The sequence below is a fragment of the Peromyscus californicus genome, unplaced genomic scaffold, assembly GCF_007827085.1.
Source record: "Peromyscus californicus insignis strain IS unplaced genomic scaffold, ASM782708v3 Scaffold_7__1_contigs__length_154581171, whole genome shotgun sequence".
NCBI classification, from domain to species: domain Eukaryota; kingdom Metazoa; phylum Chordata; class Mammalia; order Rodentia; family Cricetidae; genus Peromyscus; species Peromyscus californicus.
The window spans coordinates 104,244,305-104,262,367 of record NW_026294595.1 but is presented as its reverse complement, the minus strand read 5'-3'; the positions used below and the strand labels follow the sequence as shown (position 1 = coordinate 104,262,367).

General features: G+C 48.6%; 1 pseudogene; it reads right to left on the bottom strand.

Moving 5' to 3' along the window:
- Positions 1-15,254: 15,254 nt before the first annotated feature.
- On the bottom strand, positions 15,255-16,239 carry LOC128101413 (glyceraldehyde-3-phosphate dehydrogenase-like; annotated as a pseudogene).
- Between the last annotated feature and the right edge of the window lie 1,824 nt (positions 16,240-18,063).

The following is an 18,063-nucleotide window of genomic DNA, read 5'->3' as shown; positions in this document are numbered from 1 at the left end:
ATGCTACAGTGTAAGCTCCATAAAGGGGTGTCTTCTGAGCCCAGAACAGGCCTGATATGTGGCAGGAGTGACCTTCACTGTAACTAGGTGCCCTTGAAGGCCTGTTGGGAGGTTTTAAAGAATCATCATGGGCACTTGAAGGGATGGAGGGAGCACAGCTATCTCAGAACTCCTTTTGAATATCACCAGATACCATACAACTAAGTCTCTACTGAAGAGTCTGCTGAAATGTGGAATGAATAAGAGTCCACAGCCAGCCGATGATTTCAGCCCGGTCTCTGGCTCAGTACTGTTTGCATGGGGCGTCTTTCCACATTGACATCTTTGAAGATACAACACCACAGGAATATCATGAGTATATTCTGGGCATCGCTGAGGTCACCCTCCATTCTTCCAACCAGTGCTTATAGAACACATACTGTGTGCCACTGTGCACAGTTGCAGTGTTTTTTAAAAAAATGATATAATATTCCATCACGTAATATCTACCATTTTAGCTGCTTTTAACATGGCCCATTCGCAGTATGTGCATTTATACTGTTGTGCAATCATTGTTACAGTCCATCTTCAGAACCTCCTTACCTTTTAAAACTGAAATTCTGTATCCATTAAACACAGTCTCTCCACCCCGTCAACTACTGCTCCTTCTGTTGCTATGGATTTGACTATTCTGGAAACCTCATGTAAATGGAAGCACACAGTATTTGTTCTTCTGTGACTTGCTTATTCACTTAGTATAATGTACTCAAGGTCTATGTATATTGTAATGGCAGAAACTCATTCTTTTTTGAAGCTGAAGACTATCCCACTGTTTGCACAGCATATGTTATCTGTTTCTTCATCAGCAGACACAGGTTGCTGCCACATGTTGGCTACTGGGACTACTTTGAGACAAGGTCTCATATATTCTAGGCTGGCCTCAAACTCGTTATCTAGCTGAAGATGACCTTGAATTTCCGATCTTCCTGTCTCCACCTTCCAAGTGCTAGGATTATAGGCATTTTAGGTGATCCAGGGGATCAAGCATGGGCCTCACGGACGACAGGCAAGCACTCTACCGAGTACGCTTGACCCGAGCTCCAACAAATTTATTTTTGAGATCCTTCTTTGAGTTGTTTGGGGGTATGCACTCAAAGTTAGAGTTACTGGGCCTTGTGCAATTTTCTGACTCAGTGTTTCATGCAGTGGAGTTGGGAAGAGGAGCCTTGCGTAATATTACTGACCAGCCTTGTGGATCCTTCCAAGGTGATAGAGAGAGGCCCACCTGCCTCTTTAATTAGTCAGGACACTTCTGCTTTCATCCTTAATTCAGGCTCTCCCCAATTCTAGGAGTCAGGTGGGAGGAAGCCTGTAATCTCCTTAGGTCAGACAAAGACATTTGATTCACCGGTGGAGGGTGGGGCGGGTGGGGAGTCTCTCAGCCAAGGTCACTGGCTGAGCTGTGGTGGATCCTCCAGGTCTGCCTTGAACTCTGGGCCTGCCTTGGTCGTGACCTTGGGGACAAGGATGGCACTGTGATCATTCCTCATGCCTTTCTCCTAGTAAGTAGGGCTGAGCATCCGTAGAAAGCAAGATCCTGAGCAACTCTGTCGCCCTGTGCCAAGTGATCAACGAATATGCAGCCTACCCAGGATGGAAATCCAGAGCATCTCAAGGCCACCTGGAGAGTGAGGGGAGGTAGCACCCTCACAAACTGCCTGCCCTCTGGAAAATCATTCAGCTCCCTGGCAACCATAAATAGGCTTCAGCCATGGCCACTCTGCACAGAGGCTAGGGGTCTCTGGATGTGGAGAAGAGCCCCAGAGTCCTCCTTTGGGCTGGGCACCCTTTCTGGACCTCAAGTCTAGGAAAGCAGGAGGGATTCTGGTACCCCTGAGACACCATTCCATCTCAGCAGGGTAGGGTCTGGTGAAGGAGCACGTACTCTCATTTTGCTTTCACTTTTTGGCAGTCTGATTTTTGTGGGATGAGAGCGGGAGATTGTGCACCCCTGGGCTGGAATATCCCCAAGGGAGCAGACATGTCCAGAGCTCAGTGAATCCTTGCTAGCTCACTTCTCTCCTGGCACAGGAAAAAAAGTGCTTAATGAATGTGGGTTGACTGGCTAAATAGAGGTGGGGGAGGGTGGCACGGGCACTCTGCTGATTTCCTCTGTCCTCAAGAATTACAGCCATGATACCCCTGTGACAGAGGATAAGACTAAAGCTTCGGGAGATGGGACAAGGTGCCTGGGTCACACAGATGGTAAGCAGTGTGTGTCTGTATGCTTTGAGTGTGTGCGTATGTGTGTTGGCATGTATCTGTGGGTATCCAAATGTCCTCTGTATGTCTTGGAGTCTGGGAACCCGGGCACCACTCTGGATTTGTGTTGCCCGTGGCATCTCCTCCTGCAGCCGCTGTGTGGGTACCTCTGTTTTTGAGTGCGCGTCTGTGTGCCTTTGTAAACCACTGTGACACCTTTCACGTTGGCTGTCCTCTTGTCTCTGCATGTCCTGGACCTTGTGGGTCGACAGCCCAGCTCTGTTGGATCTCCAAGCCCTGTTTAGTGTGCCATTGTATTTCCCTGTGTGTTGCAGACTCCCCCAACCTCCTGGCAACCCCTTGACCTCTCAGATGTGAGTCCTGAGCCCTTTGGGCACAGCATGAACTGGGGCAGAGGAGACACAGGCAGGCTCTGTGTAGCCCTGGAGCCCAGATTCCAGTCCTTATCTCTAACACTGGGCTCCTGACGTAAAACTGCCAACCCTGTAAGGTAACGAGATGACTCTTTGGATGAAACACTTGCCACACAAGTATGAGGACCAGAATTTAGATTCTTAAATCCCACTCAAATGCCAGGTAGAACTGATGGCTCACCTGTAATCTTAGCCCTTGGGAGGCAGAGATAATAGATCCTTGGAGCGAGCTGGATAGCTAGGCTAGCCATGTCTGTGAGCTCTTGGTTCAGTGACAGATCCTACCTCAGTAAATAAAGTGAGGAGGGATGGAGACGGATACCAGACATCAAACTCTTGTCTGACCTCCACATGCATCTGCATGCATCTGTGCACCCCGCCCCACGCACACACATGTGTACACAGGCAACAAAATCAACAACAAAAATCATCAACCCCAGAATGAGCAACCAGAATATCTGTTCGAGGTTTGTTTCCATGACAACACCGAAGCTGGCGGGCCTCTGGCTCATAAAACAGGTCATAAAGCAGGGAGATGGGTGGGGGTGCTGCTGGGCTTCGTAAGGGGTACTTCCAGGTGATGCTGGGGTCCTAGAGACTGGATTGTCTCTCGGGGGAAATCATACCTATGCTGTCTCTCCCCATATGTTGAGTAGTCTTGGGCGAGTTCCTCTGTCTCCCTGAGCCTCAGTTTCCTTCTCCAAGAATGGGAACAGAACTAGCTCCATAGTTCTGCCCCTCAGGTGTGATGCTGACTGAATTCAGGAATACCCTTGGTGAGAGGGCCCAGCAGGACTCGTCTGGAATGAGTTCTCAGGGCCTCAGTGACCCGTTGGGAGAGATCTGAGGAGAAGCAGCAACAAGAATAAAGATTTTGTTGGGCTGAGAGCTGGATGCACACCTCTCTTTGTCTGTAAGCTGTGGGACCTTGAGGAAGGGTTGAAATCTCTGGGCCAAACTGAGCTCTGAAAGAGAGACCAAAATGTCATAGTTTTTTTTAGTGAGAAATGAATCCAAGTCTGTTGTACACTCAATATGGCTCCTGTTCTGATGTCTGGGTGAGGTGTGTGTAGTCGTAATAGCTGTTAGCAATAATAGTGCCTACTCTGTGCCAAGCCATCACCTAAACGCTTCACACATGGCATTTATTTCACCCTTACAAGTAATTATTCCATTTTTCAAATGAAGGCACTGTTAGGTCCAAAGCAGGCTCCAAAGCCAGCAGTCAATATCCTGGATGACAGTCTGGGCTCAGCTCGGGGTGGACTCTGACTGGGTAAACAGAAAGATTGCTAGTGGATAAACAAAACCTAACTCAGCATTCCTCAGAAACCTTGTGAAAAGGGTTTCTGTTTGTTGGATAAAGCCATTACTTCCTTTATCCACCCCCTGCAGCCAACTACCTCAGGCAAGGGTATCTAGTTTCCAGTGAGCTCACACAAGCCTGGAACAAACCAAAGTTCCCATGCTAGCTCCCAGGCTGTTCAGGCTCACCCCCTGCCTGTCCCCTTAAAGCTGACAAAGTTTCTCCCCACATTTTTGCTGTTCTGTCTGCTCCCCCACTCCCTCAAGAAAGCCCCAGCAGAGTGGAAGGCTGCAGAAGTCTGCTGCAAGCCAGACAGATGTTAGCCAAGTTCGAACCCTAAGGCTGTCAGGAGAGCCATCAGCCATCAGTGTTTGTCCCCTGATCATCTAATAGGAGGCAGGTGATGGGGCAAATAGGGATCAGATCTAAATTTCTCACATCAAGGGCTCCTCCATTTGTTCATCCATTCCCTGGCTTGAAGCTTATTTCCCTCAGCCCGTCTGCTCTCTCCTGACCCCATCCTGAACTAAGTGGCCCAGCTGATGACGCTCTTACCTGATGGTCACATCATGCTCCATCCAATCTATTCTCACAAAACAGTCAGGAGACTTTCTTGAAAATGCAAATTAGATCATGTCACCAGCTGAACACTCTTACAGCTTCTTGAGTCATCCAGAGTGAGTGTAAGATTGCATGACCAAGAGTCACCCAGACCACAGCTACACACACGCACACACACACACACACACACACACACACACACACACACACAGAGATCATGTGATTACCACACACACATGCAGGAACATGCATGGACAAACATAAATGCACACACATTCACATTCCTGTTGGCCTGAAGTGAGGAGCACCATGGAACTTATGACCCGCTTGGTCCTGAGTCTAGATTTCCCCTGGCCCAATGAGCTGCACTTGATTTAGAAGCATCTTAACTTTGGCTGAAGACCCCATGATTTTCTCCTAGGTCCCCTTTGTATCCTTCTTTCCTCCAGAATCTGTCCTACAGGCATCATGACCATGATCTGAGCTGTGGATAACTCTGGAAGGATGTGGAAGGAGAGGGGCCAGTGAAGTTGGAGTATTTATTCCTAGTCTACTGATGCAGGGTCATTTTGGGATCGCCAAGCCCTCCACTGAAACCCCAGCTCTGTTGGGAGTCCTCATCTATCTGCCGAACGATGGACTTCTCTTTCCTCTTACTGTGAACTGAGGGTCCTGATGAGTGCTTTGTGGTCCCCTGTAGTCTTGTCTTCCTTTGTGAGTAATCCCTCTACTAAACCCTAATCAAATTGCCTGACGCAGGGCCGGCTGCTCCTGCAGCGCTTTGACTACCGCGGCTGCCATGAGCCACAAGGCCGGGTTTGAATTCTGATCAGGTCTCTCCCCCGGTGAAATCACAGCACCTCACCAGGCCCCTGCATTTCTCTTGTACAGAGATCGGAGCAGAAACAACATCCAGAAGAGGACATCTTTCAACTGCAGCGCAAACCAGTGAGTTCAGGAACTAAGTCATTTTCTGTTAATTATTACGGTCCCCTCCCTGGAGCCTCATAGAGTCCCCAGCATGTATATGTCTTGAAAAAAAAATTTGCTGCAATTACAAAGGAATAAACGGGCAGCAAAAAGCTGTAAACAATGACCAGGGGGCTTATCCACTTCACAAAAGGGCCGCACTTCAGCTGCAGAAAGCAGCTTTTGTTTGAAAGTCCTCAGCCCCGACAAAACAGGAGGGTGTGAATGTCTATATTTATTAAAACATATTTAGCTTCTCTTTCTCTTTTCCACACATCCACTGCACCCTTGAGAGGCAGCAAAGAATGGTGGAAGAACTATTTAACCTCCGTTCCCTCCCAGCTCTGCTGCCATTACTTTTTCGTTCTCAGTTTTCTACTCAACAAAACAGAGGTAGTGGTTTCTACCTGGTCAAGAGCCCAGCAGAGAGGTTTGAAGAGGTACACTGAGGTCAGCCACAGAGGTTGAGCACAGCCCCAGAGCTGAGACTGGACCACTTGGAAAGGCGTTGTGGCTGGGACGTCAGTCCCCTGAGGGGCTCAGGAAGCCCTAGGCTGGTAGCCTGCTCTTCTCCAGCTGAACGGTGACATCAGACCAGCCGTTCCCATCCCGTGGGTGGGCAAGCAAGTCTCAAGTCTCTAGTTGTCCCAGTTTCTGCAGACAACAGGCAACTCTCCCTAAGCTCAGCATCATCCCCAGGTTTCTGCAGCTGCCATGGGGCATCCAGGCCTGCTGGGATTAGAAACTGGATCACAGCCCGAGAGCCAAGGCCCCAAATATAGGGCTGCCACTGCCTACTGCAGAAGACCTTGGCACCAGCTGCTCCACCTCCTCAGACCTTATGTCATAGACAGGGAAACTTAGGCCTAGAAAGGGAGGTGGATTTTTCCACCGTTGGTTGGTGAGTGAATGGGGGCCAGACCGAAACTTCCCACATCAAGGGCTCATTCAGTCCCCAACTTGAAGCTTATTTCCCTCAGGCCGTCCACTCTCCCTGGCCCACCCTGAACTATGTGTCCCAGCTGATGACGCTCTTACCTGATGGTCACATCACCCTCCACCCTACCTATTCTCATACAACAGTCAGGAGGAGACTTATGTCACCCCTTGAATGCTCTTACCGTTTCTTGTGTCACCCAGAATGAATGTAAAATTACATGGCCAAGAGTCACCTGGTCCCTCAGAGCCTTTTTTTTTTTTTTTTTACATTGTGCTACATATACTCACATATACATTATCTTGTGTTCACACATGCACATACACATATGCATGTGATCACCACACACAGCCATGTACATGCATGGAAACATGTGTTTATGCACACACATTCACATACACTTACACACAACATACACATAACTATGCACATTCATACAAGCACATAAAAATGGGCACACACATGCACACATTCATGAATACACATACATGCAGGCAAGTCATGTGCATATATGTACACACACACACACACACACACACACACACACACACACACACAAACACACACACACACATATGAACATGAATGTACTGGTATTTGCTCTGCCCACGATCTTGGGCTATAGGTCCCAAAGGAGGCAGTTACCTCTTAAAAGGTAAGGGAGAAAGGTCATAAGTCCCTTCTCCCTGCTTCCTGCTTCCTGGTGTGATCAAACTGCCAGGTGGATTTGCTCCCTGTCAGATCAGAGGATGACTTCAGCTGTCTACTCTGTTCTGTGATCATGAGTGTATTTCTTCAATTTATATCTTAATAAATCCCTACTGCCCATTAAATGGACTCATGTGGATTGATCCTAATAATGCATATGAACATATATGCAGGCATAGATATGTGCTTTTGCATGGACATATATAGTTGTAGGCACACATAAATAAACATATACTCACATGCATACAAATAAGTACACACACACAGCTGCACACATATACATAGCATATACATACACACAGATGCATACATACAGTAAGAACCTGACTATGTTGGCTTCTCTGTTGTCTCTGGGAAGCCCTGCACCACTGGGGCCTGTATGTGTAGATACACACATGAATATGCCACCCTGAGTATGTGTGCATGTATGTGTGCATGTGTCCTGTTTTATGTGTATATGAGCATATGTGTGCACCATGTGCACATCTATGTGAATACATGTGCATATTTTGTATGCAAGTGTGTGCATGTACACACGTGCCTGGGTCTTTGTGCCTGCTTCTCTTTCCTTGAATGCTTGTCCTGAACATCATCACCATGCCTGGTTCCCCTCCTGACTCCCATGCTTCTCTCTTTAACCTACAGTGGCTTCCCTTGTGACCATTTTGTCCTGCTTCTAACCCACCTCTTCGTTTTCATGAAAACTAATTCATACTTGGGGGTGATAACAAGTTGCTTCTGGACAAAGACAATTTTTATGTTTAAGCTTTAAAGGCTAAAACAAAACAAGCAGACAAAGAGTAGCTGGTGGTGGCTTCTGTGCTCCTCGGAAGGACTGTCCTGAGCCCCTGGAACTGCACTCAATACACAGCTGTTGCTCCTCAGTGAGACAGTCTACGTGGCTTTTTGGATTGTGCCCATGCTTGTCACCTCATTCCCCTCCCCCAGCCACCATTTTCCCAAGATAAATCAGCCAGGTCAGCCACCACATTTTGGTGAAAAAGAAACAAGTTAGTCTTTGGACTTGACAAAGTCCGCCTTTCTAGGGGCAGAGGGGCCGGGGCAGTCAGGAGCATGTGGAATTGGTACTGCAGGGGCCAAGACAAGGCTCGTTTTGTGTTCTGGGACAAAGATAAAGTGTCCTGGCAAGATGGGGCCAGGGCCTTTCCAGCGCCAGCTCTGGCAGACGGGATTGGCTGGCAGCGGGTCAACTCACCCCGTGTGACTGGATGGCCCAGCTTCCCACCACCTCCTCCCCTCTTGTGAGCAAACAATTGAGAGGGTGAGACAGTCATGAAAGTGAGCTGTTCGCCCTTCCTGGCCACCTGGCATGCCCGGGCATGGGCATCCTCAGATCCTGCAGACTGGGATTTGTGGGGTCAGGAGCCTTAATTTGCTGCTTCCATGGCTTTGGGAGAGGCAAAGCTGGCCTCAGTTCTAAGTCAGGTGACTTTGGACTCTCCGAGCCTCTGGCTACCATTGGAAAGACAGCACAGCTGCAGGACAGTTCCAGCTGTTCAGATTCGGTGACGTGTTTCCTAATAACGGCGAGGCACATGCTGGATGCAGAGAGGGCTCTCGGGCTTCAGGGTGCTGCTTGACGTCTGGTGTCTCATCTGATTCTCAGTGTCACCCCAGTGCAGGGAGCAGGGAGCTCATTGCCATGAGTAAAAAATTGACACTCTGGGGGGGAATGAGACCGGCAAGGTGATGGTAACATCTGAGTAGGGAGGCAAGAAAATCTCCATCGTGGAAATATTTGAGAGTTAAGAGTGCTGGGCCACACCTCTGCCCTGTGGACCGCTTTCCCTCCTGCAGAGGATGCCCCTCCTCCACCCCCAGCTAATGGACTTTGCCTTTTATGACAACCTAACCTAGAGTAGGAAGAAATTTGCTTTTCCCTGGGAAAACTTGTATGCTGTTTATAACTTTTTTATATGTGGAAATTTTTTTTTTTTTGAATTTTGGGATTTGAGTTTTGAGTCAGTTTCTTTGTGTAGCCTAGCATGCTCTGTAGACCAGGCTGGCCTTGAACTCAGAGATCTGCCTGCCTCTGCCTCCTGAGTTCTGGGATCAAAGGTGTGCACCACCACCACCCTATGTGGAGGATTAAAAAGTGCATTCAGCCGTATGGCTTATTCACTGGATAGCTCTTTGTTGAACATCTGCTCTCCTGGTTGCCAGACACTGAGGAACAAGTTAGAAGAGGTCCTGGTCTCCAGGAGCTGATATTCAGTCCACAGCTCTGGATCCTAGAGGCACAGCAGGATCATTTGGGGGAATGTTGACCATTTTTGATGGTTGTGTCCTATACTCAGGCCATGGGACTTTAAATGGTGATTCTGGGGGCCAGTTTTGCTGAGAACTGGAGCGTGAGGAAGGAAAGAATTGAATGACCACCTAGAAAAGGAAATTAGCCTAGGGAAAGGAATCCATAAAAAAAAAAAAATGGGGCTGCTTTGTAGTGGGTAGCCATTCCAGCTTTGATCTGGAAGTTCCAACCCCCATTGAGACTTCAGCAACTGTCACGCCTACAAGGAGGGGCCAAGAGAGGCACCTGGGGAGCACTCTCTCCGTTCCGGGACCCTGGATGGTGGAGGTGGGCCAAGCAGAGCTCCAGAGAACACCACTGGACTGCGATACACCTTCCCCAGACCCTGTGACCTACCTATCCCTTAATTTGTAAGTTACGCCATTAAATAAATCTCCTTTTAACTATGTGGAGTGGCCTTAATAATTTCACCAATACTGCTTCAACATAGTTCAGCCCATGGGGCCACTGGTGAGAAGCCTGTAGCAGGAGGGACCCATAAAAGCTCCTGAATACACCATGGGAAGTGAGGGGGCATGGGCCTAGGCCATGGGAGAGCAAGGGCCAAAGCGGAGTGGGTTGGAGCGTGCTGATTAGTAAGGCAACATATTACTGCAAAGTCACAAGTGGGCCACAAGGCCCAGGTGTGGTCTATAGTTCCCCAAGGTCGGAAGGAGCTCACACTGCCTCAAGGTCCATCCTGTCTTTACCCTGTAACCCAGATGGTGAGGCAGGCCTATGTCAGTGTATTCAAAGGCTGATCCCCAGGACTCCCCCTACCCACCCTGCCCCCAAACCAGCCCCAGCTCACAGAAGCCTGGGGTGTGGAGTAATGAGCAGGGAGAGATAAGCAGGGAGGTCAAGGGCTTTAGAAAGTCTATCCCTGCTACACAGCTGGGTTTATCTGACTGGGTCCTTGAGAGGCCCAGAACTGGGGAGTGCTCTGGCCTCACAGCCAGGGTGTACAGGGCCACACACATGCCATGGTGAATAGTCTGTAAGGAAGCCATGAGCACCGAGCATGGCTTGGGGTCTGCAGCACCTTGCCCAACACAAACCCAGAGTCACCAACACTAAAGTGGTACCTGAGAAAAGTGTTCAAGCGAGTTGAGGTCGAACTGTGTTCCAATAACACAGACCTCATCCTTTTTTTCCTGAGGAGCCTAGATGCTCTGTTCCATATATTAAGAGTCTGCACTCAGATGCTGGGGGTCATGCTCTCTGTTAGAAGGGTGGGTTGCCTTGGAGTTTTAGATTGGAATGTTGGTAAGAGCTGTGTTTTAAAATGTTGAATTAAAATACGAATCTGTGTTCGCACATTCTGTTTGTAATAGGATTTTAGGGCATTATGCTAAAATATGTTATTGCATTGGAACGTAGTGTCACTGTGCTTTGTTAGTATGGTGTGTGTAAACTTACAATCAAGAGGATGCTCATGGAACTGTGGGAGTTTTGGCAGCAGCAGAACGATGCCTGGCGTGATTGTCAGGGACAAGGTTTGGGCTCCGTTTTGACAGTGGCTCCTCGAACTTTGCCTTTGTTGACTCGGTGTCCCCACTATTCCAGCAGGGGTTGCTAGGCAGTATTACCTGCAGGCCCTCTTTCCTTCTGCCGTGGATCAGGCTCTGAGTACAGCTTCTGAGTACCGGGCTCTTTGCCTCCTTGAGAAGAGAGGAGGCTCTTTACCAAGGAGATTGATCTTACCTGGGAACAATTGACTTTCCGGAAGTAAACAGCCTCCTCACTGACAGGGAAAGGATGAGGATCAAGTGACCAGGCTGAGAGGACTGCAGACCTCATGGGTCTGGGGTGGCAGTCCGCTGCTCACACCTGGTCTGGGGTGGCAGTCCGCTGCTCACACTTGGTCTGGAGTGGCAGCTTGCTGCTCACACCTGGTCTGAGCAGGAACCCAGCTCTCCCCCAACAGTCTTCCTCGCCTCCCCTGCTGACCGCACTGCTGCCAAGCAATAGGAGGAACTGCTGAATTCTGATCGCCTAGAACCGCACCCCAGGGCCTAGTGAGGTCCTGTGACTCTTGAGTTCTCCATTCCTGTGTGGGTCAGGCTCCTTCAGAACAGGCTTTGAACAAGTGGTTTGTGCAAAAATATCCTGGGCTTCCCCACACCAACTCTCACTGCTTCTCACTCATGGGAAATAAAAGCAAGCCATGCCAAGGCAGCCCGGGAGTATGCATACACTCACAGTGGCTCTGCTGGATGTGGGTATCCACACACTCACAGAGGCTCTGCTGCCCGGGAATATGCACACACTCACAGAGGCTCTGCTGCCCGGGAGTATCCACACACTCACAGAGGCTCTGCTGCCCGGGAGTATCCACACACTCACAGAGGCTCTGCTGGATACGAGTATCCACACACTCACAGAGGCTCTGCTGGATGCGAGTATCCACACACTCACAGAGGCTCTGCTGGCTGGGAGTATCCACACACTCACAGAGGCTCTGCTGCCTGGGAGTATCCACACACTCACAGAGGCTCTGCTGGATGCGAGTATCCACACACTCACAGAGGCTCTGCTGGATGCGAGTATCCACACACTCACAGAGGCTCTGCTGCCTGGGAGTATCCACACACTCACAGAGGCTCTGCTGCCCGGGAATATGCACACACTCACAGAGGCTCTGCTGGCTGGGAGTATCCACACACTCACAGAGGCTCTGCTGCCTGGGAGTATCCACACACTCACAGAGGCTCTGCTGGCGGGACACCTCAGCTTTGCATACTTCTAACTGCCCAACAGTCCAAGCAATCTGTAACCCAAGACAACAAGGGAATTAAAAGCATGGCTCAGCTAACGCCCATGAGATCTTGTCTTGGTCAGTTTTGTAGTTATAACAGAATACCTGAGACAATTTGTATACATAGCTTATTTGCACTAGGGTTCCAGAAGTGGGGGAAGGTCAAGAATGTGAGACGAAACTCTGCTAGGCTTATTGTGAGGGCTTGATGGTCCACCCACAGCGAAGGGAGGGAAGGGGGTGAGCTGGTTAGCTTTACGTCATCTTGACACAAGCTAGGGTCATCTGAGACAGGGAACCTCAGTTGAGAAAATGCCTCCACAAGATCAGACTAGAGGCAAGCCTGAAGGACATTTTTTAAATTAGTGATTGATAAGGGGGGGGCAGCCCATGGTGGGTGGTCTCACCCCTGGGTAAGTGGTCCTGGGTTCTATTTAAAAAAGCAGGCCGAGCAAGCCATGGGGACCAAGCCAGTAAGCAGCACTACTTTATGGGCTCCACATCAGCTTCTGCCTCCAGGTTCCTGCCCTGTTTGAGTTCCTGTCCTGACTTCCTGTTGCTAGAGTTTTCCTGCCTGGCCCACAGTCAGGACAAATCTCTCTCACCTGCCAGCCCCACAGACGATCAGACCCAACCAAGTAAACACAGAGACTTTTACTGGTTACAAACTGTATGGCCATGGCAGGCTTCTTGCTAACTGTTCTTACAGCTTAAATTAATCCATTTCCATTAATCTATACCTTGCCACATGGCTCATGGCTTACCGGCATCTTCACATGCTGTTGGTCATCGTGGCGGCTGGCAGTGTCTCTCTGACTCAGCCTTCCACTTCCCAGCTTTATTCTCCTCCTTGTCCCGCCTACACTTCCTGCCTAGCCAATGGCCAATCAGTGTTTTATTTATTGACTAATTAGCAACACATTTGCCATACAGAACATCCCACAGCAACTTTCCCTAAATGGACTGTGACTCTTGTATATCCCCTGAGTGGATTTGCAAGCTGGACAAACCCTTTCCTCCCCAAGTAGCTTTGGTCATGGTGTTTCAGCATAGCAACAGTAACCCTAACTAAGACAGGGGGTTTATACAGAAGAGACAGGGCAAGGGGGGCCACTCTCTTTTTCACCATCTGCTCTAACAGAAACTAGCTCTCTCTTGTTAGTTTCTCTTGAAACTAATCCTTTCAGGAAGCAGGGCTCAAATACTTCCTATCGGCTCTGTCACATCTCAGTGTGTCACCATGGGGAACTTTGGTAGCAAGCAGACCATGGCAGTGTTCTTGTTCAAGCCACTTCCTGGCAGGCTGGTGTTCTTCCACTGCAAAACGATGCGGTGGCTTTGACCTCGCTGAACTAGAGACATACCCGCACAATGCTTAGCTCAGTGCCTATCCACTGACAAGGACCCTGAGCTTGGAGAGGTTAAAGGTGTCCAGGCCCAGGTAGCCCCCATGTTCTTCTATGTCTTCTGGTCTTGGAGAATGAGACTCATGCCTCATGGTCATCCTTAAATGAAAGGAAAAGTCTAAGGAGGAAGGAGCAGGAATCGGAACAGATTTTTCTGTGGAAACTGGGAGCAGACAGAACGGGTTTTTGTAAATCAAGTCTCTTGATACTTTTTTCTTCGATTTTATTTTTGAGATTATAATATAATTACATCATTTCCCCCTTCCCTTTTCTCCCTCGCAATACACCCTTCCCTGCTCTACTTCAAATTCATGGCCTCTTATTTGTATATACATATATGTTCCTAAATATAACCTGTTGAGTCCATGGGATGTTACTTGTATGTATATTTGCAGGGCTGACCATTTGGTACTGGGCAATCTCTCCCAGCTTTCCTCGGTTGCTTATCATTCTCTGTGTCTGTTTGAGCCCTCATGGCTTTTCCCCATCCAATTTGGCCTGTCCGTTGGTGTCATCCTTGTTTGGTACACATTTGGGCAGTCATGTTGGTGAGACTTCATGGGTGTATCTTCTGACAGTACCAGGAGACAGTCTGCTAGCAAACTCCCTAATCCTCTGTCTCTTACAATCTTTCTGCTCCTCTTCTGCAATTTCCCTGAACCTTAGGTACAGGAGTGTTTTGTAGATGTATCCACTGGGACTAGGCTCCATAACAATGTGTTTTAGTTGCTTGTGGATTTCTGTAGTGGTCTCTATGTGTTGCAAAGAGACTTTTCCTTGACGAGGGATCAAGCCTACATTTATCTGTGGGTATAAGGACAAATGTTTATAGATCATTGTTAGGGATTATAATACTTCTGAGGGAAGATGAGGACTTCAAAATCAGACCTGAGGCTGGGCTTGGCTCTGGGTCTAAGCAGCTTCATTGGCAGGTGTACTAGTTAGGTTTTTATCACTGTGATAAAGCACTGTGACCAGAAGCAACTTGGAGAGGAAAGTTTATTTCACCTTACAGCTTAGAGTCCGTCATGAAGGGAAGTCAGGGCAGGAACTCAGAGGCCAGACCTGCAGAACACTGCTTACTGGCTTGCTCTCATTGGCTCGCTCAGTTTTCTCATATACCCTGGGACTACCTGCCCAGGAATTGTACTGCCTACAGTAGATCAGGCCCTTTTATATCAATCACCAATCAAGAAACTGCCCCCATAGGCCAATCTGCTGAGGGCATTTTCTCAGTTGAGGCTTCCTCTTCTCAGATGACTCTAGCTTGTGTCAAGTTGACAAACAACAACAACAACAACAAAAAAACAAACAAAAAACCCAAAAAACAAAAAACCTGCCACTGGCTGGTCTCTTTCCAGCTCAGCAACTTAGTTATCTCATCTGTAAAATAAGGCCTAAAAGGGAACTTCATTTTTTTTTCTTGTGGGTGCGGTGAACTTTGTTGATGGTATTTAAGAGAGTAGGGCTCCCTAAGCCCCTCCTGTTATTCTAGGGGTCTGATATGGAAACTGTAAGGGGGATGCTCAGTGTCAGGGGCTGAGCTGGGACAGGGACTCCTCAGCCACCAAAGGCCTCTCTCTTGCTCCGATGTCCTTGCTGGGGAAGGTGGTCCAGGGCTCCTTACTCCTTGGAGGCCGTGTACACCATGAGGTCCACCACCCTGTTGCTGTAGCCATGCTCACTGTCATACCAGGAAATGAGCTTTACAGAGTTGGCACTGAGAGCAATGCCAGCCCCAGCATGAAAGGTGGAAGAGTGGGCATCACTGTTAAAGTCGCAGGAGCCAACCTGGTCCTCAGTGTAGCCCAGGAGGCCCTTTAGTGGGCCCTCTGATGCCTACATCACCACCTTCTTGATGTTAATAATACATGTCAGCTTTCTCCAGGCAGCATGCCCGATCCACAATGGACACACTGGGGATAAGAACATGGAAGGCCATGCCAGTAAGCTTCCTATTCAGCTCTGGGATGACCTCACCCACAGCCTTGGCAGCACCATCGGATGCAGGGATAATATTCTGGGCTGCCCCACGGCCATGATGCCACAGCTTCCCAGAGGGACCATCCACAGTCTTCTGAGTGGCAGTGATGATGTGGACTGTGGTCATGAGTTCTTCCACAATGCCAAAGTTGTCATGGATGATCTTGGCAGAGGCAGGGGTGGTGGGTGGTGGGTGGTAAGCAGTTGGTGGTGCAGGAAGCATGGCTGATAATCTTGAGTGAGTTGCCATACTTCTCATGGTTCACACCCATCACAAACATGGGGGCATCAGCAGAAGGGGCAGAGATGATGACCCTTTCGGCCTCACCTTTCAAGTTGGGACCCAGCCTTCTCCATGGTGGTGAAGACACCAGGAGACTCCACAGCATACTCAGCATCAGCATCACCCTATTTGATGTTAGCAGGATCTTGCTCCTGGAAGATGAAGATGACCTTCCCATTGATGACCAGTTTCCCATTCTCAGCCTTTGAGTGTGCTTTTGAACTTGCCGTGGGAAGAGTCACACTGGAACGTGTGGACCATGTAGTTGAGGTCAATGAAGGAGTCACTGATGGCAACAATTTCCACTTTTCCAGACATGATGGCAGTTTGGGTAAACAGGCACCCAATATAGTCAAATCTGCTCACTCTCCTTCACCATTGAGTCTTGGGGATGAGGCTGGTACTTCAGGAGAAGATATGGCTGTCTCTGGAACAGGGAGGAGCAGAGAGCCTAAAAGAGAACTTCTTTTAAAAATATTTATTACTATCATTTCGTGTATCCATGTTTATGGTGTGTGCATGTGTGGGCACGTATGTGCAATGGTGTGAGTGTGGATGTCAGAGGATAACTTTTAGGAGTCAGTTCCTCCTTTCATGTGGTTCCCCAGAATAAAATTCAGATTGTCAGGCTTGTAGGCAAGTTATGTTACCTTCTTAGTCATCTTGATGGCCTAAAACTCAAATTTTTAAACCCACAGGACCACCATGGGAATAAAATTGTCATTTGGTATAACATGAATATAGAAAAGGCTGAAATAGGCCTTATGTGGCAGAAGGCAGAGGACAGAGCATCATGGAAAGTGGCCAGTGACAAGGGATGTGAATGACAGAGGAATCGTAGAGTATGCATAGTCTCCTAAAGAAACAGCATGCTACAGGTAGGGAAATGAATAGACTCAAGTCTGTCTGAATGCTAGCTTTTCGGTCAGCTGACTGTGTGACCGTCAGCTGATACCCTACCTGTCTGGGTTTCAGTGCCCTCCTAGGAAACGCCAGCTCCAATGGGGAAGTCTTTTAGAGTTTTCATATTCCCCTGATATGTACTCACAAACCTTAGAATGCTTAACTGGGGAGACTCGATATACCTGTCCAAGAACCCTTGTTCTCGTCTTCATGACTGGAGCATGGGTAGCAAAGAACAGATACCCAGTTCCTGAATGGGACATCCAGGAGAGCTAAGGATGGCCAGTGACAATCCCCAGACCTCGCCCATTCACTTTCCTCATGGTCACTTGCTGGGACAGTGGGAACTGAGCAAACATGCATAGTAAGTCTGGGTGCAGCAGCTAGCAAGGGAGCGAGCCTCGCCTAGTTCCTGCCCTCAGGACTCCCATTCAAAGAGTGAGCTCTGCCATTTGCCGCACGTATATGTAAAAGTGTCACATCTTTTCAGCAAATTGACATTTTAAAAATAAATATATAACGTTCCTCTTTGTCTCTTCAAGTCACAATTGATTTAAAGGGCACTTTATATGACAGTATAATCACCCCCAGATTTCTCTTGGTTACCCTTTACATGAAATATCTTTTCCATCACCTCTCTTTCATTCTGTACACGTTGTTGGATCTAAAGAAAATCTTTTTTAAACACCACGTAGTTGAATTTTATCTTCGTTTAATCCATTCATCAGCTTATGCCTTTGTGCATGTATGATGTTTGTGTGTGTGTGTGTGTGTGTGTGTGTGTGTATGTGTGTGTGTGTGTGTGTGTGTGTGTTTGTGTGCGTGCACATGTGTATTTGCCATGGTGTGTGTATGGAAATCAGAGGATGGCCTCAGGTGTCAGCCCTCACCTTCCACCTTGTTTAAGAGTGTTTCCATAGCTGGGCAGTGGTGGCGCACGCCTTTGATCCCAGCACTTGGGAGGCAGAGGCAGGCGGATCTCTGTGAGTTCGAGGCCAGCCTGGGCTACAGAGTGAGTTCCAGGAAAGGCATCAAAGCTACACAGAGGAACCCTGTCTCGAAAAAAAAAATGTGTTTCCCTAAGAGATACCATGATAGAGGGAGACATCAAGGGAACAGGGAGTAGCAGGGTGCTAGGGAAGTTCCCAGAAATCCACAAAGATGACCCTACCTTAGACTACTAGCAATAGTGGAGAGGGTGCCTGAACTGGCCTACTCCGGTAATCAGATTGGTGACTGGCATCATAGAGCCTCCATCCAGTA